The sequence below is a fragment of the Geotrypetes seraphini genome, chromosome 1, assembly GCF_902459505.1.
Source record: "Geotrypetes seraphini chromosome 1, aGeoSer1.1, whole genome shotgun sequence".
NCBI lineage: Eukaryota > Metazoa > Chordata > Amphibia > Gymnophiona > Dermophiidae > Geotrypetes > Geotrypetes seraphini.
Genome location: NC_047084.1, coordinates 24,497,690 through 24,521,775, shown reverse-complemented (window position 1 = coordinate 24,521,775; position 24,086 = coordinate 24,497,690). Strand labels below are relative to the sequence as shown.

The window sequence follows — 24,086 nt, the reverse complement described above, 5'->3', positions numbered from 1 at the left end:
TAAATAATAGAATACTTTTTCTTCTTTTCTTCTTTTAGAGATTTTTTTTTTTTTTTTTTTTTATGACACACATATAGGGGGGATAAGGAAAACAATTTATATATAATATATTATAATATATGATACAAAATGTAACAAATGATTTAAAAAATAATAGAAGGGTGAGGGGAGGGAAAATAAATAAAATTTATCCAGAATATATTGTATTAGATATAAATATGTTATTGAATAATTATCAATTGTATTCCAATATGTTGTATACTTTTATAAAATTTGAAAATATTATATTAAAGCAATAAAAGGGTGGGGGGAGGGTGAAGGGGAAAATCAAATTCAGACATACATTGTGTTAGATATAAAAGTGATACCATGCATTTATCAAATGTATTTTATTATTATGTACACTTTTTGTAAAATTTGAAAATAAAAATATAATGGGAAAAAAAAAAGAACAACAATGTATTATTTTTATAGCGCTACGAGGCACACGCAGCGCTGAACATTGTACATGCAAGAGATTGTCACTGCTCAGAAGAGCTTACAATCTAATTATGACAGACACACAGAGAGGGCTAAAAGGTGCTAGGGGACTATTAAGGGATTGACAAACAGATGTGTTGGTTGGGTCAGTGTTTAAATACAGCTTCATATAAGTAGGTTTTTAGTCTAGCTTTAAATACCACCAGAGACGGCACCTGACATAGCAAGACAGGTTGTTCCAAGCATGTGGTGCAGCAAGGTAAAAGGGACAGAGATGGGTGTTGGCGGTAGAGGAGGATACAGAGAGGAGGGACTTGTTTGACAAGAACATTTTAGTTACTTGTTGCATGCACTGGCTATACATACCTCCTCTGTCAGGAAGTTTACCCTAAATTTCAGCTGCTTTTACTCACTTGAAGATGGGTATGTAAACAATTTCACTACTCTGTAACAACTCCATTTTACCAATCTGCGAACAACCTAGGTTCCTTCCTAGTTTAACAGATAAAACCTTCTGCACATGGGAGGCAAAGAAAATTTCCTATTTTTATCATGTACTAGATGATGAAGTGGAGAAATTAAAAGTGTTCAGACATTACTTGAAGAGTACAAATTAGAAATGAAAAATCACTTTGCCTACTTGCAACTCCAGTAGCAAAAGATTGGGTTCTTACCTTTGCTAATCTTCTTTCTTGTAAATCCATACTTTATTCTGGGACCAGTGGGTTATTTCCCTTCACCTGCCAGGATCTGTAGGAAACCTCAAAATTTCAGAGGCTTTTACCCCCTTATACCTCATCACTGAACATGCTCCTGTACTCACCAGTCAGTCTTAAAGCAGCCAGGAACATCTGCAGAGAATAAGAACAAGAGAGAGAAAGGAACAGGGAACTCCCCGGCAAGCAAATTAATTATGCTCATAGAAACAAATGCAACAACAAAAAAACCCCGAAATAACAGGTGATGAAACATTGGAAACCTGAATGACAAAACAGGGGTATAGGGAAACACAAACTACACTGTCAGAAAGGGGCACCTGAACTAGGGACCCCCGTAAATTAAGTGCTAAACCCAGTCTGATGGCATTCTTATTAAGGCTGGACAGAAAACCAACTTACCAGTACTTGTAAGGAAGACAATCGGCGAATCAGTAAGGCTCCCGGAAAAAAGTATGGATTTACAAGAAAGAAGATTAGCAAAGTTAAAAGCCTAATCTTTCATTCATGTACAATCCCACTTTATTCTGGAACCAGTGGGACGTAACAGAGCAGTCCCAAAAATTCAAGGTGAGACTGATCAGCCCGCTGCCAAAACGGAAGTACCAAAAGTAGCATCCTGCTTGGCTGCCACATCAATCCTGTAAAACTTGGTGAATGTATATAAGGAGAATCAGGTAGCGGCCCTGCAAATCTCATCCAGAGAAATAGCCAATGACTCTGCCCAAGAGAATGAAACTCCTCTGGTCAAATGAGCCTGTACCCCGAGGTAGGCTTCTTTCCAGACACCACATAGGCCGCAGAAATGGCCATGTGAATTCACCTGGAAATGGTAGCTTTAGAAGTTTGCTTTCCTCTGCAGGCAAGATCTGCAAAACAAACAAGTTTCAAGTTTATTTATAATTTGGTATACCGACCATCACAGGTACCTGGCCGGTTTATAATATTAAAAATTTTAAATAGCTTAAAAAAATAAAATAGAAATAAAAACAGGGCAGGTTGGGGCCAAGACAAGGACCAAATTTAAAAGGAGCAGAGGGGGAAGGAAATTTTAATTACATTAAGAAAATAAAAATAAAAAGATGGGAAGAGGGGGAGGATAAAACAAGAGGGAAAAACCAGGGGTCGATTCTTAAAAGCAGTTTTCTATTTGGGGGGGGGGGTTAAAAATTTTTGTTTTTCCTTGATCAGGATTCTGATCAGGATTCTTAACTGCAATTTTGGTAATCATCTTTGAATAGAAATGTTTTGAGGCTAATTTTAAATTTGATTAAGGAATTTTCGCAGGTGATCAGAGAGGCGAAACTCATTGGTGACCTCCAGATACCGCAAAAAACTGCTGCACACATTCAAGGACCGAAACACCTAGTCCTGCTCCCTCGAACCAGAGGAAGCAAAAGCAGGAAGCTGGACTTCCTGATCCACATGGAAAGCGGAAACCACTTTCAGAAGAAAGGAAGGAATCGCAATGGAATCTGTAATACGCAGAAAGTGATCTCTGCAGGAGAGAGAGCCTGAAGCTCTGAAACCCTGCAGGCTGAAGTAGTAGCCCCCAGGAAGACCATCTTGAACATGAGATCCATCAGAGATGCCTGTTTTAGAGGCTCATAAGGGGGAAGAGCCAGAGAACAAAGAACCAGATCCAGGTAGGACAGAGGAGGAGCAAGGGAAGCCCTGCAGAAAACAAACCACATCCAGATGAACTGCTGATGAGCCCCTGAGGGAAGGAGGGCCTATACACGAAAGACCAACAATCTGAACCCGGAGCAAAGCTACTGCTAAACCTTTCTTCAGGTCATCCTGCAGAAACTTCAGGACCAGAGGAATCAATGAAAGAGAAGGATCCACCTGTCTCAGGGCACACTGGGTTTGGTAACACCTCCAAGCCTTCACGAAGGCCACCACTGTGGACTTCCGTTTGCTGTGAAGAAATGAAGCAATAACCTGTTGCCCCTTTCAGACGGCAGAGGGAAGGCTTCCAGGTCAGTGAATGGCATGCAAGAGCCACCAATTGCGGCTTTGAGAAGCTCAGCAGACCGCATGCAGAAACCACTGCTTACGGCTTTGCCAAGAAAAGTGCAGCTGGTAGGAGGGAGCCAGCCAGAGGAGGTAGACACCTGTGGGAGGCACAAATTTGGGATTGTCACAAACCCTCTGCAGCGGCGGGCTGTCGTGTGACAAACACAAGGATTCTGGCATGTCCCCTCTAACCAGGGGTACCTTCAGGACTTTTCAGGTGGCTCTAGGTGACCGCCTAGGCCTATGAGAGACAAGGCAAGCAAAGAGTTTCCAAATATCACCAGTGAAACCAAGTTCTTCAAATAGGAATATGATGTTTATTCTGACCAGGTGGTCAAAAAGATGTAACATAAAATAAAGAACACTTTTGCATGTTTTCCAAAATAAAGTTAATTGCAAAAATAAAGTTTTAACAAAACAGCAACTTCCTGTAGTTGGTTATTCCTGGAATCATGTGCTCTGACTCAGGATTGCTTTACCCTGGTGTTCACTCATAATTCAAACTTTCTCTCAGTATTAATATCAGAGGCATGTAACAGCAGATTTCAGCAGTCAAATAAAGTTTGAAATAAACCTTTGCTGTAAATCCAAATTAAACCAAACTCTTTAGGCAATATAGCTACAGCACACTCTTGCAACAGTTCAGCTTTTCCCTCAGCTCCCTCGTGCAGGCAAAACACACAGCTGAGAGAGATAAGCTAATTAGCTCCTCAGGAACGGGAGCCACGGCAGGATTTTCCAAAGTTCAAAACACCAACTTAAAGGTTCTATCTTGAGCTTCTTGTTCCCAAACTTGACTCTAAACCAATCCAATAGTTTAGGATTCAGGTAAGTATTATTCTTAAACTCAAAAATACTCATAAAGCCCAAACATATATCACATTCTTCAGGCTTGGTTTGCACAGCAGAAAAACATAGGCAAAAGGGAAAAAAACCCACAAACCACTAATGGTTTCCCAGTTACTCACTTTCTTCATTCAGTTTCCATACATTCTGTCTGGCTCTCTAGCATAGGGCCAGCTACTTGTACCTCCATGCTTTCCACATGGTCTGGAATCTGGAAGTTTGAAGTGGGAAGGATGTCTTCCAAATCCTGCATGGGCCAATCTGGCACGGTTGTCTCTCCTGCTCTGCTCCACAGCTCCTCACCTGCCTTAGGCTGTGGGAGTGACTCACCCTGGTCACTCGCTCCTCCTCCTGCTGCTTGTCTCAGCCTGCTTTTAAACAGCTTAGAGCCAATCCCCTTCAGCCTGTAGCGGGGGATGGGCTTTGGCTCTAAAGCAGCTTTTCTCTGCCTGGGTTTATCTAATGCAGCTATATTCCTTGTGGCTTCTCTAACTGCCCTAAAGCCCGGAGGCTGCTGTTGCCAGTCTGCCTGCCTCTGCTCCAGATCACTACTGCTCTGATCATAGGGGCAAGGGAGGTCAGCCTCAAGTTGTGCGCCAGAATCAATCTGATCAGCTCTTCTGCACCCAATCCTATTAGGGACCAAACTAGTACTGGTGCTGGGTTTGTCACATTCCCCCACCCTTAAAGGATGACCCTCACTTGTACCCTGAGGAGTCCCTATTGTCTCAGGAATACGTGACAACCTAAATAAATTCAATGGCGTTTCCTATTTTTGTTTCTTTTATCTGAAGGGCTCGGACTAGGGCTTGTATCACAGAAGTCATCAGGCCACCGTAACACTGGGACTTTGTTTGACTCACAATCATCTAAGCCCCTTGTGCACTCCAACCCCTCTAGACTGAATACCCTGTGGGCTAAGGCCGCTACGGCCTCTGATATTTCTTCCATACCACCCTCCTTTGTCTGTTCCAGTTGAGCCTGTAAGTCACCCAACACCTCTTCCACTCTGTTTAACTGGGATTTATACTGGCCTAACTGGGTTTCAACGGTTTGACTTTGCTTTACCCATTTACTTGTCTCACCCTCCTTGTCTTTCCATTTTCCCGATAGGGTTTCTAAGATTTTTCCCAGTTCTTCTTGCTGATGTTGGTTATCAACTACCTGTTTGCCTATTTGGGAAAGTTGCCCAGCCATCTCCATCAGGGCTTTATTAAAGGTTTCTGCTAACTGTTGTGTATGATCGTACATTTCTTGTTTCTTTTCCTCCCTCAGGGACTTTAATTGTTCCCTCAACTCCCTCAGTTCTTGTTTGAGGACTTCCTCCATACCTGCGCTGCCCTTCCTTTGAGGTTCGTGTAGTGTAATTGTTTCTGGGACACTTCCCTGTATCTTATGTTCTTGACTGCCATTCTGTCCTATCCTAACTCCTTGCTGAGCCTCTCCTGGTAGCTGTTCCTGCTTACCTTGCACTGTGGGAATTGCCCTATCGGATGAGCCAAAGCCTTTAGCACCCCTGCCTGTTACTGGCAAGTGTACTCACTGTTGCAATTTTGCTGGCCAGATCCGCTCACATATCATCTGAGCTATGCAATCCCCCTGTCGGACCCAATAGGGCTCCGACCCATGATTCACCAATATTACTCCAACATTACCCCGGTAATCGGGATCAATCACCCCAGCTGCCACTTCTATAGCCTTCTTTACTGCCAAACCTGACCGTGAGGCAAGTCTTATATAGGAGCCTGGGGGTGGTGATACCTGTATGCCAGTGCATACTATTGCTCTCCCCTGAGCGGGCACCTCTACCTCTTGAGCCGCATATATGTCATAACCTGCTGCGCGCTCATAAGCTCTAGTAGGGGCCTTGGCTTTATCAGACATTGATACCCATCTTAATGTCGGCTGCCAGCCTCTCCGTACTCTCCTCGGGTAATTCTGCTTTCTTTTGGTCCATGCCCCTAATATTTGGCTACCCGCCTGTATGCTTATATTATTATGGCTGGCTACTTGGAACTCTCCTCCCTGAGTTCTTAGCCAATCCTGACCTAATATCAGGGCATATGGTAGGTTGTGTACTAGGGCAACTTGCAATGATACCGCTGCCCCTTCACTCTTCACATTCACTATCCGCACCGGGTATTTCTTTTTATCACCGTGGACACATCCTATCTCAACTTCCTTAAGGCTAGTGCTTTCCGAGATGTCACCTTTTATCTGTTGCCACAGGTCACTGGCCATAGCACTCTGTTCCGCCCCTGTGTCTAGTAAGGCAGTCACTGCTTTGTTTTGTACCCATACCTTCTGCACATAACCCCCCTGAGGGCTCCTCCTTACCTCAGTTGTTATGGTACAGTCTCTCCTCTGCCTGCATTCCCACTGTCGGTGTCCTCTTCCCCCACACTTGAAACATTGCACCCCTGTATTAGATGTAAATTTCCTCTGGGTGTTATCCTGGGTTCTAGCAAATCTATTCCCACTGGGTCCTATATCCCCAGATGTGTGTATCGGGACGGGTGTGGGTAGGTGTGCTCTAAAAGCAGGTCTCACAATATTTACCCTACTTTGGGCGTCTATGTACGCCTCTAACACTTTCAACAGCTGTCCCATCATTTGAGATTGCTGCTCCATAGCTCGCATAAAGTCACTGTGATGACGTTCGCTAGCCTCCTGGCTTGCCTGCCATAGTCCATGACTAGTCTCAAGAACTTTCTTTAGATCCTCATTCTGCCGCTGTCGTTCTCCTGCCACCACTGCTAACGCCGCCGGCTCCATGTTGGCTCTGTAGGGAAATCACAAACACACAATCCAAGTGCGATACCACTCAGTTTCTTTCCCCCCAGAACTGTCTTCACCAGACCCTCTGTCAAATATGCTTACCAGAGGTACTGATGAATCATCGCCTGCGTGCTCATTACAGGGTGCACCGCCCTTCTTCAGAGACCTCCTGGTCCCCCTTTTGGTTCCTCGCCAGCTCCGGACGATGGCCTCGTCTCCTGGTCTGCTATCCGCACCTCCTGCAGCCGCCAAACTCAGGACACTGGAACCGATATCCTTGCACAGCACTGCAATGTTTAAGCCGCTTCCATTCAGCAGAATTTGTAATCCCGGTTCCGATAAACCAAACAATGTTTCCACCAGCACAGGTAAGATGCACTGGCACTCCACTCAAGCAGTTCACAACATGAAACCAAACAGTAGTAGAAAAAAGAAAAAAAAAAAAAAATGTTCCACCTTTGTACTCCCAAATCTTCACCTGAAGAGGTACCAGATCCGCACTCCTGATACCAAATCTGTCACAAACCCTCTGCAGCGGCGGGCTGTCGTGTGACAAACACAAGGATTCTGGCATGTCCCCTCTAACCAGGGGTACCTTCAGGACTTTTCAGGTGGCTCTAGGTGACCGCCTAGGCCTATGAGAGACAAGGCAAGCAAAGAGTTTCCAAATATCACCAGTGAAACCAAGTTCTTCAAATAGGAATATGATGTTTATTCTGACCAGGTGGTCAAAAAGATGTAACATAAAATAAAGAACACTTTTGCATGTTTTCCAAAATAAAGTTAATTGCAAAAATAAAGCTTTAACAAAACAGCAACTTCCTGTAGTTGGTTATTCCTGGAATCATGTGCTCTGACTCAGGATTGATTTACCCTGGTGTTCACTCATAATTCAAACTTTCTCTCAGTATTAATATCAGAGGCATGTAACAGCAGATTTCAGCAGCCAAATAAAGTTTGAAATAAACCTTTGCTGTAAATCCAAATTAAACCAAACTCTTTAGGCAATATAGCTACAGCACACTCTTGCAACAGTTCAGCTTTTCCCTCAGCTCCCTCGTGCAGGCAAAACACACAGCTGAGAGAGATAAGCTAATTAGCTCCTCAGGAACAGGCAGGATTTTCCAAAGTTCAAAACACCAACTTAAAGGTTCTATCTTGAGCTTCTTGTTCCCAAACTTGACTCTAAACCAATCCAATAGTTTAGGATTCAGGTAAGTATTATTCTTAAACTCAAAAATACTCATAAAGCCCAAACATATAACACATTCTTCAGGCTTGGTTTGCACAGCAGAAAAACATAGGCAAAAGGGAAAAAAACCCACAAACCACTAATGGTTTCCCAGTTACTCACTTTCTTCATTCAGTTTCCATACATTCTGTCTGGCTCTCTAGCATAGGGCCAGCTACTTGTACCTCCATGCTTTCCACACGGTCTGGAATCTGGAAGTTTGAAGTGGGAAGGATGTCTTCCAAATCCTGCATGGGCCAATCTGGCACGGTTGTCTCTCCTGCTCTGCTCCACAGCTCCTCACCTGCCTTAGGCTGTGGGAGTGACTCACCCTGGTCACTCGCTCCTCCTCCTGCTGCTTGTCTCAGCCTGCTTTTAAACAGCTTAGAGCCAATCCCCTTCAGCCTGTAGCGGGGGATGGGCTTTGGCTCTAAAGCAGCTTTTCTCTGCCTGGGTTTATCTAATGCAGCTATATTCCTTGTGGCTTCTCTAACTGCCCTAAAGCCCGGAGGCTGCTGTTGCCAGTCTGCCTGCCTCTGCTCCAGATCACTACTGCTCTGATCATAGGGGCAAGGGAGGTCAGCCTCAAGTTGTGCGCCAGAATCAATCTGATCAGCTCTTCTGCACCCAATCCTATTAGGGACCAAACTAGTACTGGTGCTGGGTTTGTCACAGGATGCAGAACAGAGGGGGACGACAAGGGGCGCTTTGGGACATGGAAGGGAGGATGAGGGTTGCATTGGGTCAGAAAGGGAGGAAGAGGGATTGCGTTAGCAGCAGAAGGAAGAAGCAGGGTCACATTAGGACACAGAAGCAAGGGTGCACAAACTTCGGACAAAGAATGAAAGGAAGAAAGTAGGGAGGGAGCATGAACTTGGGAGATAGGATGGAACAATGGAGGGAAGGAAAGAGATGCTGAGGTGAGGGAGGGAATACAAAGGGAGAATTGTTGGACATGGATGTCTGAGTGAGAGGGAGAGAGTGCACATGCGGAAATAAAAAAAAAAGAGGTGAATTGTTGGGCATAGGGAGGGAGAAAGAAATATTGGACAGGGTGGTGGGAGAGGCATGAGGACGAGAGAGAGAAATGTTGGATGTGGTGGTGGAGAGAACAGTGGGACCGATGAACAACAAAAATGTGTGTAAACCTATCTTTTCTTTCTATTTAAACTACAGTACAGAACGGTTTAAAAAATGGAATTTGTTCTTAACCTGGGGACTGCCTGTATTGCAGTCTTGATATTGGCTTTTAACCATTATTTCCCAATATGTGGGCTATAACTATTTGGATACAACCAAAACTGTTCACTGTTTTTGAGAGATCATTTTGTCTGAAAGGGGCAAAAGGGTTTCCAAAGATGGTGGTACTGATATCTAAAAAGTCAAATCCTTAGCCTCTCTCTTGCAGAGGAACTTGTTCTGTTGCACTGAGCTGGAGGAGGGCTGAGAGCTGTTGGTGAAGGGGGGATCTTCTGTAGGAAGCAGAAAAGGAGAATCTCTTGGAGGGCGGTTCAGAGGGTACAGGGGCTGGCACATCGCGGCCCCAATTCTCCACACCTGGGGCAGAATGCTCCACCTTTGGTACGCTGAAATTGAATCATATAAGACCACCATTGTGGAACTATCAGGGCATCTTAAAGTAGCCAATTGATGGGGCACGTGATGCTATGAGCAGATGTGAGTCGGCTCAGCTCCCGAACTCGGAGCTGCAATTCTAATTTAAAAGTGCCAAATTTTTTTTTTCTTTGCCTTCATTCGAGTTTGGTGGACTATATTGTGCCTTGCATGGACCAATATTTGACTTGAAATAAGGTTGATATAGCAGCGAAAAACACTAAGAAAGATCATGATCGTCCCCGCGCTCCTGACGACAAAATGGCGCCGGTGATGTCCTCGGAGGTGAGCCAGTTTTCAGCAGAGGCCTTACAGGAACTTACTAAGGCGGTATCCTCAGCGCTGCAACCAGGTTTGGATCGGCTATTAGAGCAGCTCACTCATTTAGAGACGGTGATCATGAACACGACGCGGAAGACCACGGACTCACATGGGTGGGATATGGCTATACCGGGCTATAATCTACTTCGTCAGGACACAGAGGGCAGGTTAGGAGGGGGGTAGCTCTATATATTAAAGAGGACATCAAAACCACCAGAATCACAGATGTCAAGTACACCGGGGAGTCCCTCTGGGTAAACCTGGCAAGAGGCAGAGAAAAATGCCTATATCTAGGTGTGGTATACAGACCCCCAAGATAACTGGAAGACATGGACGCAGAATTAATTGAAGACAAAGAGAATATCACTCTACGAGAAGAAGCTGTACTGCTAGGGGACTTCAATATGCCTGATGCAGACTGGAACTCATTTTCAGCGACAACCAGCGGTAGCAGGAGGCTCTTAACCTCCATAAAGGGAGCACGTCTCAAACAAATGGTAACTGAGCCAACTAGGGCCCAGGCGATCCTTGACCTGGTACTCACCAACGGGGAAAGCATCTCAGAGGTCTCAGTAGGAGATACGCTAGCCTCCAGCGACCACAACATAGTATGGTTCAACCTTAGGAAAGGCTTCCCTAGATCAAACACGAAAACAAAGGTACTCAATTTCCGGGGCACAGACTTTGCACGCATGAGAGATTTCGTCCATCGGACGCTGCAGGACCAAGCGGAGACCGATGATGTAGAAGCTAAACTAAACTAAACTAAACCTTGGGTTTATATACCGCACCATCTCCACGAATGCGGAGCTCGGCACGGTTTACAGGAAGAAAGATGAGAGAGGAACTACAGTGGAGAGATTAAAGAGTTAGGTGTAAAGGGGGAAGGTGAGAGGCCTAAGAGGGGGGGAAGTGTTACAGTTTTGAGAATAGCCAGGTTTTTAGGTGTTTGCGGAAGAGTTGGAGGGAGCTTGAGAAGCTAAGTGGTTAACACTGAAATCAACCATACATGAAGCAACTAGCCGCTTCATAAAATCAGTAAATAAACGACAAAGAAACAATAAACCCCAATGGTTCACCGCAGAGATCTCGCACCTCATTAAGGAGAAGAAAAAAGCGTTTCTCTCCTACAAGCGCACGGAGAAACGAGAGGCAAAGGTAGAATATAGGACCAGGTCTACAGCGGTCAAAATGGCAGTTAGGGAGGCAAAACTTCGAGTGGAAGAAATTCTGGCAAAAAACATTAAAAAGGGGGACAAATCCTTCTTCAGGTATATTAATGACAGAAAAAGGAACACAGGCGGGATAGTACGCCTTAGAAGACTGGACGGAAGTTACGTGGAAGCAGATTCCGATAAAGCTGAACTACTGAATGAATATTCTGCTCAGTCTTCACCTGTGAGGCACCGGGACACGGTCCACAGTTGAAAGCAACACAAAGCACAGAAGACCCGTTTCAGAATTTTGAGTTCACACCAGGTGAAGTTTACAGTGAACTGGCAAGACTCAAGGTGAACAAAGCCATGGGACCAGACAATTTGCACCCAAGAGTGCTCAGAGAATTGAGCGATGTCCTGGCGAAACCGTTGGCTGAGCTATTCAATCTCTCCCTAAGTAAGGGGAAAGTTCTCCTGGACTGGAAATTAGCTAATGTCGTTCCTCTGCATAAAAAGGGTTGCAGGGCAGCGGCTGTGAATTACAGACCGGTGAGTCTCACATCAATAGAAACATAGAAACATAGAAATAGATGACAGATAAGGGCCAAGGCCCATCTAGTCTGCCCATCTTAATGTCCCTCCCCTACCTTCGCCCTATGAATAGATCCCTCCCCTCCCTTCGCCCTGTGAATAGATCCCATGTGACGATCCCATTTGGCCTTAAAATCAGGCACGCTGCTGGCCTCGATCACATGCATTGGAAGACTATTCCAGCGATCAACCACCCTTTCTGTGAAAAAGAATTTCCTGGTGTCAGCTCGTAGTTTCCCTCCCCTAATTTTTCACGGATGCCCTCTTGTTGTCGTGGGACCCTTGAAAAGGAAGATATCTTCCTCCATCTCTATGCGGCCCGAGAGATACTTGAACGTCTCGATCATGTCCCCCCTCTCTCTGCGCTCCTCGAGTGAGTATAGCTGCAATTTGTTTAGCCGTTCCTCGTATGGGAGATCCTTGAGTCCCGAGACTATCCGGATGGCCATTCTCTGAACCGACTCCAGTCTCAGCACATCCTTGCGATAATGCGGCCTCCAGAATTGCACACAGTATTCCAGATGGGGCCTCACCATGGATCTATACAGCGACATAATGACTTCCGGCTTTCGGCTGACGAAACCCCTGCGTATGCAACCTATGACTTGTCTTGCTTTGGATGAAGCTTGCTCCACTTGATTGGCAGCCTTCATGTCCTCACTGACGATCACCCCTAGGTCACGTTCTGCTTCAGTTCTTGTTAGGATCTCTCCATTTAGGGTGTAAGTCTTGCATGGATTTTGGTTGCCCAGGTGCATAACTTTGCATTTTTTGGCGTTGAAGTTGAGTTGCCAGGACCTAGACCAGCGCTCCAGTAGGAGTAGGTCGTGCATCATGTTGTCGGGCATTGAAACATCATCTATTGTGCATTTGCCCACTACATTACTTAGTTTGGCGTCATCGGCGAATAATGTTATTTTACCCCGAAGCCCTTCTGCCAAGTCCCTTATAAAGATGTTGAATAGGATTGGGCCCAAGACCGAGCCCTGCGGCACTCCACTGATCACCTCCGTCATTTCAGAGGGTGTGCCGTTCACCACCACCCTTTGAAGCCTACCTCCAAGCCAGTTCCCAACCCATTTCGTCAATGTGTCACCTAATCCTATAGAACTCATCTTGCTCAGCAACCTGCGGTGTGGTACGCTATCGAATGCTTTGCTAAAGTCCAGGTACACGATGTCCAGGGACTCCCCAATATCTAGCTTCCCCGTCACCCAGTCAAAGAAGTTGATCAGGTTGGATTGGCAAGATCTCCCTTTTGTAAATCCATGTTGACGGGGATCCCGTAGATTCTCCTCATCCAGGATCTTATCCAATTGGTGTTTTATTAGAGTTTCTATTAGTTTGCTCACTATCGATGTTAGACTCACCGGTCTGTAGTTTGCTGTCTCCATCTTGGAGCCTTTCTTGTGGAGTGGAATGACGTTAGCCGTCCTCCAGTCCGACGGGACGCTACCTTTCCTAAGGGAGAGGTTGAAGAGCTTGGACAGTGGCTCCGCCAGGACATCACACAGCTCCCTTAGCACCCTGGGGTGTAGGTTGTCAGGCCCCATTGCCTTGTTAACCTTGAGCCTTGATAGCTCACTGTAGACACTGCTGGGCGTAAACTCGAAGTTACTAAACGGGTCAACTGAGTCAATCCTTGTCTGTAGCTGAGGGCCAAGTCCCGGCGCTTCTCGGGTGAAGACTGAGCTGAAGTATTCATTTAATAGTTGGGCTTTTTCCGAATCCTTTTCCATATAGTCTCCATCTGGTTTCCTAAGACGTACAATCCCGCCTGAGTTTTTACTTCTGTCACTGATATACCTAAAGAAGGATTTATCTCCCTTCTTGATGTTTTTTGCCAGAGACTCCTCCATGTGAAACTTAGCCTCCCTGACTGCCGTTTTGATGGCTTTTGATTTGGTCAAGTAGTCTGCTCTAGAGACCTGTTTCCCTGATTGTTTGTAAGAGATGAATGCTTTTTTCTTCTCCTTGATAAGGGCTGAGATCTCCGCAGTGAACCACTTCGGCTTATTGTTCCTTCACCGTTTACTTACTAATTTAACATAGCGGTTTGTCGCTTCCTGTATGGTGGTTTTCAAAGTCGACCACATTTCTTCCACACTATCGGTTTCTGCTTGTCCTTGTAGCGCCTGGTGAACGAAGTCTCCCATTTCTTTGAAGTTTGTATCCTTGAATTGGAGGACCTTGGTCAGTGTGGTAGATTTAGTGAAACCTTTCCTAAGATTGAACCATACCATGTTGTGGTCACTGGAGGCCAATGTGTCGCCCACCGAGACCTCTGTGACACTTTCTCCATTGGTAAGTAGTAGGTCCAGTATTGCCTGATCCCTTGTTGGGTCCAACACCAGTTGCTTGAGACCAGCTCCTTTCATAGAGTTTAATAGCCTCCTGCTGCTGCCGGAAGCAGAGGTAAGTGTATCCCAATCCACATCAGGCATGTTGAAGTCACCTAACACTACTGTGTCCCCACGCAAGGTGATATTTTCTATATCACTAATTATTTCCATATCCAGGTCATCATGTTGTCTTGGGGATCTGTAAATTACGCCAAGATACAAGCATTTGTCCTTCCCTCTGGCCAAATTAACCCAAAGGGATTCCCCAGTGTACTGGACATCTGAGATTCTTGTGACCATAATGTCATCTTTAGTATATAATGCTACACCTCCCCCTATTCTGCCCTCCCTGTCCCGGCGAAGCAAGTTGTAACCCGGTAAGACCATGTCCCACCCGTGGGAGTCTGTGAGCCAGGTCTCAGATATTGCCACCACATCCAGGTCGGCATTCCTTATTTTCGTTTCTAATTCCAGGATCTTGTTTCCCAAACTGTGTGCGTTGACGTACATAGCCCTCCATGTTGTATTTTTGTTACGTCTCAGTGGGGATGTTCCTGCTTGAGCTACTTGAACATCTTTAGTATTGTTTGTATTCTCCCTAGACTCATAACTACAATGTGTACTTGTATTCTCCCTAGACTCATAACTACAATGTGTACTCCCCTTGGACCCAGAATTACAATGTGTGCTCCCTCTAGACTCAAAATTACAATGTGACCCATAATTGTCATATGAACATACCCCCGATTCGAAAGTTTTCGTACTCGCCCCTGACCCAGAATTACGGTGACTACTTTCCTCAGCCCCAAAAAAGTATTGGCAGTTTAGTTCGCCAGGTATGTTGTATGTGCCTGTACCCTCCCCCGACTTACCTAGTTTAAAGCCCTGTGAAGAAGGCGGGCTAGATGGTGTCCAAGGACATTCTTTCCTCTTCTGGTCAGGTGTAGCCCGTCGTGTCCCTGTAGTCCTTGCAAAGCTTCTCTATGGTGCAGGAACCCGAAGTTCATCTCCTTGCACCATCCTCGCAGCCAGTCGTTCGCCTTCTCTATTCGATCCTCTCTGGCTCTGCCCTTGCCCCTCACTGGGAGAATCGAGGAGAAGACCACCTGCGCATCCATCCTCCTCAGCTTCTCCCCCAGGGCTTTGAAGTCTTCAGATATGCTGTCCGGGGTACTCCTGGCGGTGTCGTTGGTCCCAACGTGGATTAGAATCATGGGGAAGTGGTCTCGGGGCTTGATGAGTCTGTCAAGGCAAGTGGTTACATCCCGGATCCTGGCCCCTGGCAAACAGCAGACCTCTCTTGATTGTAGGTCTGATCTGCAAATTGGTCCCTCGGTGCCCCTCAGCAGCGAATCTCCGATGACCACTACTCTGCACTTCTTAGGGGTGGGCCTTACTGTTGATTCCGGAGCTGGAACCGTCTGCCGAACAACTTCTTGAACAACATCTCGTACTTCATTCTCAGGACCTTCTTGTAGCAGCTGATATCTGTTCCTCAGGACGATTTGTGGTGTCGATGTAGAGCTGCCCTGTATGTGAGAAAAAGAGACAGAGTTAGGTCTTCTGCGTTTTCCTGTGGAGGAAGTCACCAGCTGCCAGGAGTCAGCGTCTCCAGTAACTTCCTGCATTCCGACGGTTTTTCTCAAGTTAACAGGTTTGGATGCTTTGGGTGTTCCCAGGATGATCTTATCAGGTTCCTGTTCCGTGATCTGTGACAGCTCCTGGATGACTCCATCGATGAAGGTCTCGTCATCTCGGATGCTCCTTAAGCGCTGAACCTCCTCTCTCAGGCTCCTCAGCTCCATCAAAAGGCTTTCATCCGGCTGATCAATTACTTCTGGCTGCGTTGAGACTGTAGCCAACTTTGCGGGGATGGCCTCAGTCTGTACAGAGACCTCTGCCCACCGTCCTGGTTCCCCTTCCATCTGTACTCGGACCATAGCCATCCCCTGGGTACTCTCGGTGACTGAACTACCCGTTTTGATTGAAGTCTTGCTGCTTCTAGTTCTACCTGCCAGTGTGCAAACTCATAGAAATACTAATTAAAAGCAAATTGGACACGATCTTGAATGAAGGGAATCTTCGGGATCCCAGTCAGCATGGATTCACCAAGGGTAGGTCCTGCCAATCCAATCTCATCAGCTTCTTTGACTGGGTAACAAGAAATTTGGACTTGGGAGAGTCTTTGGACGTCTTGTACCTGGACTTCAATAAAGCTTTTGACAGTGTCCCACACCGCAGGCTGCTAAGCAAGATGGAATCGATGGGGTTAGGAGAGACACTAACTGCATGGGTCAATGATTGGATGAGTGGCAGACTTCAGAGGGTGGTGGTTAATGGTACCCTCTCTAAAACATCGGAGGTGACCAGTGGAGTGCCGCAGGGCTTGGTCCTGGGTCCACTCCTTTTCAACATATTCATAGGGGATCTGACTCAAGGGCTTCAAGGAAAATAACACTATTCGCCGATGACGCCAAACTATGTAATATAGTAAGTGAATGCAGTTTACAGAATTATATGGCGCAGGACCTGCTTACATTGGAAAGTTGGTCCTCAACCTGGCAGCTAGGCTTCAATGCTAAGAAATGTAAGGTCATGCACCTCAGAAGCGGAAATCCATGCAGGACGTACTTCTTGAACGGAGAAACTTTAACTAGGACTTCAGCAGAACGAGATTTAGGAGTAATCATCAGTGCACACATGAAAACCGCCAATCAAGTGGAGAAGGCTTCATCTAAGGCAAGGCAGATATTGGGTTGTATCAATAGAAGTTTCGTCAGCCGAAAACCTGAAGTCATAATGCCGTTGTACAGGGCCATGGTGAGACCTCATCTGGAGTACTGTGTGCAATTCTGGAGGCCACATTACAGTAAAGATGTGCGCAGAATTGAATCGGTTCAGCGGATGGCCACCAGGATGACCTCGGGGCTCAAGGGTCTCTCGTACGAAGAGAGACTGAACAAATTGCAGCTCTACACTCTCGAGGAACGTAGGGAGAGGAGAGACATGATTGAAACATTTAAGTACCTCACGGGACGTGTCGAAGTGGAAGATGATATTTTCTTTCTCAAGGGACCCTCGGCCACAAGAGGGCACCCGTTCAAACTCAGGGGCGGAAAATTTCATGGCGACACCAGAAAGTATTTCTTCACAGAGAGAGTGGTTGATCATTGGAACAAGCTTCCAGTGCAGGTGATCGAGGCAGACAGCGTGCCAGACTTTAAGAATAAATGGGATACCCATGTGGGATCCCTACGAGGGTCAAGATAAGGAAATTGGGCCATTAGGGCATAGACAGGGGGTAGGTAAGCAGAGTGGGCAGACTTGATGGGCTGTAGCCCTTTTCTGCTGTCATCTTCTATGTTTCTATATTTCTAACTGGAAAGTAGAGTATCTGCACTAGATGACTCTGTTAATACATACGCTGCTGATCTGAAGGCTTTGCAAACTCTGACTAAATTGCACACGGAGCGTTTGGAGGATCTGGAAAATCGTTCCCGCCACTCTAACTTGCGGCTTTTGGGGATTCCAAAATCGGTGGCCGACAAGATTCTTTTGGAATGCCTGGAGCAATGGCTTACTGAGAATTTTCCCTTGCGGAAGGAACTATTCAAGTGGATACTTTTGATACTGTTGCCACAGCGGATGCCTATATTAACACTCAACTGGATCAACCAGCTCCAACTACTTGACTGGATTTTATTTTCTTTTGTTGTTTGGACTGTTTTAGGTGCGATCACCATATTTGCCTGCATTTTTGTTTTGTTGCTGTTGTTGTTTTTACAGTAGGCACTATGTACTACCTTACTTGGTACTTTTCTGTTCTTCTCTGACAATTATTATATGCTAGTGTTGTTCATTGACATTTGAATGGTTCCAATGGTATTATGGGTTTGCGGCCTTGGGTTCGGGGGGAAGGGCATTGGGTCGTGCCTGTGCCTTCTGGTTCCCTGGTCACTCGGGGTGCGAGACGTGTTTAAGGGGTGGGAGTGGGATGGTTTTGGGTTTCTGGTTGGGTTGGGGGAGGTGGAGGGAGTGGGGTTTGGTTTTGATGTTTCTTCCTGTAAAGAATCTCTCTCTGCTACAGTATTTATTTTGGTTGGTTAGACCTCCTGTGTGGCTGTCTGTGCTCACTTGCTGTGTGTTATTGGGATCCTAGGTGAGGCTGGGTGCCTGGGATCTTTATATGTTTTTGGGCTTACTATTTTTTTCTTTTCTTTTTCTTTCTAATTCTTTATGTATAATCTCCTGGAATGTGTCTGGCATTTCCTCTCCGATTAAACATTCCAAAATTCTAACTCAGCTTAAAAGATATAAAGCAAATATCATATGTCTACAAGAAACTAGGCTTACTGCCTCTGAACATTTGAAATTACGCAAATCTTGGGTGAGCTCAGTTTATGCTGCTTCTTCCATTCATAAGAAAGCGGGAGTTGCTATTTTATTCCGAAAAACTGTGCCTCATACAGTTACTGTACTGGAACAGGATCCTATGGGTCGTTATCTCCTTATTCAGGTATCGGTGGGACACTACCAATTTTATCTTATGAACATTTATGGGCCTAATGTATACCATCATGATTTTTTCCAATGCTTAGTTAGGTTGATGTCTACACGTTTAGATCTGCCTTTATTCCTTGCAGGTGATTATAATCAGGTTATGGATGCTACTCTGGATCGTTTTCAGTCTGGCGTGTTCCCGGCGGGAGCGGACCTGCGTGGGGTTCCTTACCTGTGCTCAGCGATAGATTTGGTGGATCCCTGGCGTTTATATAATCCAGGAGTACGGGACTATACACATAGATCTCAGGCACATGGCACTTTTTCCAGAATTGACTATATACTTGTATCCCAGACAGCATTTCCTCAGGTGGATGTTGTGGATATGAGCTCTTCGGTTATTTCTGACCATGCGCTGATCTAGGTGGACATTAATGTAGGCTTTGGAATGAGAGGTCCATTTCGGTGGCGATTCCCTAGTTATCTTTATACTGACTCGCATTTTTAAAAATATTTACAGTCTAAATGGGAGGATTATTACAAATTTAATGAACAACACCTGGGAGACCTGGAGTTGCTTTGAAATACTGCAAAGGCTGTGCTTAGAGGGGATTGCATAGCTTATGTAGTGGCTCGTAATCATCGTATCTCTAAGGGCATTATTCGTTTGGAGAGGGAATTACAGTTGGCCAAAAAGAATTTATACTTCGCCCTTCAGTAATAGCTAAAGAGGCTTTGATTTCTACTGTTCCCACTGAACCTCTCTGAGGGTACTGAATCCAGGAGCCACACCTTTACAGTAACAACAACCTTCAAGTAGCCCTTCCAAATTAGGGTCATGCGCTCAAAAGCCTTGCCGTAAGACCATTCTCCATGGGAACTGGGCTTGAACTGAGAAGCTCCAGGTGAACCGGCAGCTAGAGACACTAGATCTGCATACCAAGCCCGGCAGGGCCAGTGCAGATCTACCAGAATCACCAGCCCATGAAGGTTCGCTATTCTGCGGATGATCCGACTCACCATGGTCCATAGAGGAAACAAATAGATGAGATTTGAGGGCCAGGTCTGAACAAGGACTATAGAAGCTATCTGCCTTTCCGTTCTTGGCTGTGATCATTAGATCCATTTCCGTTCTTCCACAATATTGCACAATGAGGGCGAATGCCCTCTGGGACAGAGACCACTCTCCCGGATCCAGAGTATGCCTGCTGAGAAAATTGGCCTGGACGTTCTCTACCCCTGTCACATGAGCAGTTGAGAAGGCTTGTAAGTGAATTTCTGCACACTAGAATAACATCTGTGCTTCCAGGTATAGGGGAGCACTTCTGGTACAGCATGGCATTGTCTGAAAATACCTGGACTGCCTTCTCTGTCGGGAAAGATTGCAACTCCTTCAAAACCAAGCAAATGGCTCTCAGTTCCAGATGATTTATGGACCACTTGCTCTCCACTGGGGTCCACTTGTCCAGGAGCAAATTATCACAACAGTTGTCACAGGCTGGTGTCAGTTGTGAAGGTCACTGTTGTTTGGATTCTGAGAAGCATACCTCTCTCAACAGGGCACCCCCTTGGATCCACCAGTCTAGGCTGCGCTTTGCCTCCCAGGTCCAGGGGAGCTGCATATGCAGAGTGGCATTGTGGAGATCACCTGGACAGAAGAAAGTATTGAAGTGGGTGTATATAATCTCTTGCCCAAGGAACAACTTCCAGGGATATTGCCATTGAGCCCAGCACCTGAAGGTAATGCCAGGCCATGGGGCTTGGTAGAGCTAGGATCTCTAAGATTTGCTTCCTGAGCTTCTGTTTGCATGGCTCGGGAAGAAAAACATGGCCCTGCACCATGTCAAAGCAGACTCCCAGATATTCCAAGCACTGAGTCGGCTGAAGATGACTCTTTCAGAAGTTGACTATCCAACTCAGGCTCTGGAGAAGGTTCATCACCTGCTACTTTGCGTGCTCGCCATCCGACAGAAAGGGGGCTCTGATCGGTCAATTGTCTAGGTATGGATGCACATGAAAGCCCATCCTGCACAGGTGGGCTCCTACAACCAGCATCACCTTAGAAAGGTGCGGGGAGCCATGGCAAATCCAAAAGGGAGTGCTACAAACTGGGAGTGTTGTTGCAGAATGTAGAATCTTAGATTTTTCCTGTGATCTGGAAATATGGGGGGGTGAAAATACGCCTCCATTAAATTCAGAGAGGCAAGGAATTTTCCTGGAGCCACCACCGCTATAATGGAACGGACAGTCTCCATGCAAAAGCGGGGGACCTTAAGGGCCTCATTTACTGACTTCAAATCCAGAATGGGTCTCCAATCTTCTGTGCCTTTCTTGGGCACTATGAAGTATAAAAAACATCTGCGTGAGCCTGATTCTTCTTCGGAAACTGGTTCTAAGGCATGAATATCCAAGGTCTCCGAGCGGGATCTCTTCCTCGCAGGTTTTCTGGGTTTTGGGGGATTCTGATGCTTTGGAGGACCAATTAGAGGCTGAGCTCAAAGCTCCTGACCCTTCTCCCTGTGCATCATAGCATGTGGAACACAACCGCTCCTCAGCTGGTTAGTCATCACAATAAACACAGAAATTGGAGCTAATCTGAACTGGGACTTCCATTACAGATGATCCGTAAACAAAACCAGGGACTTAAAAAAAAAAAAAAGAAATGGCTAAAAATCCAAGATGGCCGCTGCCAAAATGGCCTATTTAAGCCAAACAGAAAAATAAAAAATAGCGAATTAGGGGTTTTGGAGGTGGGGGGACATAACCCTAACTCCATAAACCCTCAGAACTGTTTTTTTAAGACTCCCCCACGGGGAATAATGGGAATACTCACTGTGACTTCTCGTGCCTGTCAGCCTGAATCAGCCTACCTGAAGGGAAAGGATTTCTGCATTAGAGATTAGCCAGCACAAGTCCGCTGATGGAGATCTTCTGGCTGCTGGTCAGGCAGACCTTGACCATAGACTCCCACTCCCGAAGCCCTTGTGATGTGCTGGAAGGGGGAGAAACATCTCATCCATCTTCCTGATATCTAGAGGGTTATTGCATAGGGGCCACCACAGCTTGCACTCAAGCTTTTGATAAATCAGCAGGTAAGCAGCTTCCAGGGGAACAGACCCTGAGCTCCTAAAGGGACATAAAGCAGGCTGGATCCACAGGTACTCAAATTTGTCTGGGAGCAGTAGTCCACTAACGTAGGACTGCATCCTTTCCCCGGTGGAGTAAGCCCAAGAAGATCTCCGAGCATCGAAGCCACGCAGAAAAAATTTAAAGACTAACAGCAAAAATACCTGAAAATAGCAAAAAGAAGCAGAGCATATCAGAACACTCCTGAGTTCACTTGCAGAAGGAAAAACTGAAGAAGGAGCTGTTCTCCACTGCACAAGGGGAGGAGTTCAGAGATCTCTCAGAGAAAGAGATAATGGTTACTGCGGATGGGCAGACTAGATGGGCCCTTTGGCCTTTATCTGCCGTCATGTTTCTATATTTAATGTGATACCCTACCCATCTGCAGATTTGCGACTAATGGGAAGTAACAACTACTGTACAGAATCTACTGAATTCCAGATTTTAAACAAGGCTTCTTCATGAAGGTGTGAAGAGGAGCCTTTATGCACTCTTTATAATCAAGTGCATCCATTAGTTCTGCCCCAGGCTCCTTTTCAGACTCCATATTTATTGGGAGTGCTTGCTCCATTTGTCTGATGTACTTAGTAAAACACAAACACTCTGGGGTGACCTTCTACAAGGTAGAGGAGATGGGTCTGAATGTATTCTATATGATATCTACTGACAACTTTGGAAAGTCACTAGAGGAACACAGAGATAAGTCAGAGTCGTAACCCTCAATGTCCAGTCCTGCAGATTAAGAATGATAAGGCAAATATCGAAGAAAGCATCAATGTGGATGGTTCAAGCGGAATGTCTAAAATGAGAAGATGAACTGTGTTCCCACGACATGGATCTATGCCTCGATGTAGGCACTCAACATCTTGGCATACAAGTTCGATGCCTCAATGGGAATTGCTCAAATTGAGTTGAGGCTGGGAGTGTACAAGCAGGTTTTAGCACCAAGTTCACCTGCAGTAGCCCAGCTAGTTCCTTCTGCAACAGCATGTAAAGCAGTTTTTGCAGAAATGGCGCCAATACCGTTATTAATATGGGTATATCAGGTGCAGAAGTTGTGTGTCAAAGCGTAGGGGACACCAACTGTAGGACAGTGATCTGGTATCAGTGCATTGACACTTACCCCCTCTTCTATTAAACTGCGCTAGCAGTTTGTAGTGCAGAGAGCTGCGCTGAATGGCCTGTGCTGCTCCCGACGCTCACAGGAACTCTGAGCATTGGGAGCAAAGCGGGCTGTCCAGCGCGGCTCACCGCACTAAAAAATGCTAGTGCAGTTTAATAGAAGAGGGCCTTAGAGTACGTTGTTGGTGAAGATGCCTTAGATCAGGGGTGTCCAACCTTTTGGCTTCCCTGAGCTGCATTGGCCAAAAAACATGTTTCTGGGGCCGTGCAAACCCTGCAGCAAGACAGAGGAGGGAGCCGGCAAGATGGTAAACACCTGGGGGCAGCAAAGGAAAACACTATCGCCCTTGACTGGGGCCGCACAAAATACTTCACGGGGCCGCAGGTTGGACACCTCTGCCTTAGATGCTGAAGGGAAAGTATGCTTATTCTTCTTAGCCTTTTTATGAGGTTCCCCTGAGGCAGGTAGCACCGATGAGGATGATGTTGCTGATGCCATCGGTACCAGTGTTGATGCTGGAGTTGCTGGATGTTGCGTGTTGGCGTCAGTCTCCAGCCATTCTCAATATATAGATGACCCAGAAAATTTTTTGTACTGTAATTTCCTGGATTTTAGCAACCTTTTCTGCAGTTTAGTGCAGAACAGGGAGGAAATAGCATGGTGTTCAGGATCTATTATACCGAGTATACCACTTAAAGCTTCTAAGAGCCTTGGACATTGAAGGAAAAATCACCAATGTGCGGTCAAAGGACTAGTCCAGGGAAGTTGAGCAGAATGCAGACCAAAAAAAGGTACGATGCTCCTGGCCTGAAGAAAGGCTGAAGAGAGCCTGAAGGCCTGAAACAAAAGACGATAAAAATGAAAAAATTACACCTTCTGGTGGAATTCGTTGTGCCATATATACAAAATAGAAAGAACAATTGCCATACAAAAAGGGAATTATAATAATTTTAAAAAGATTTGGAGACCATTGATAACATATTGTAATGATTAGACACCTTTTTACACTGAAAGTATAATTATAATAATGGGAGGGGGTGATATATAGTTATATTATAGGTTTAATCAATATTTATGAATATAACACATGTATGATATTTTTGATTACAGTATTTGTGGAAAGGGTGGGGAGGGGAGGGGGTTAATTTATATATTTAAGATGATAATAGAAAGATTTTCAAGTGATGTGTATGATTCAATTGATGTAATATTGTACACTTGATGTAAGATGAAAAAATGAAT

General features: G+C 45.6%; 1 protein-coding gene across 2 annotated transcripts in view; it reads right to left on the bottom strand.

Moving 5' to 3' along the window:
• Positions 1-24,086, bottom strand: part of FCHO2 (FCH and mu domain containing endocytic adaptor 2) — a 349,104-nt gene that overhangs the window by 110,523 nt on the left and 214,495 nt on the right. The window lies entirely within an intron of this gene.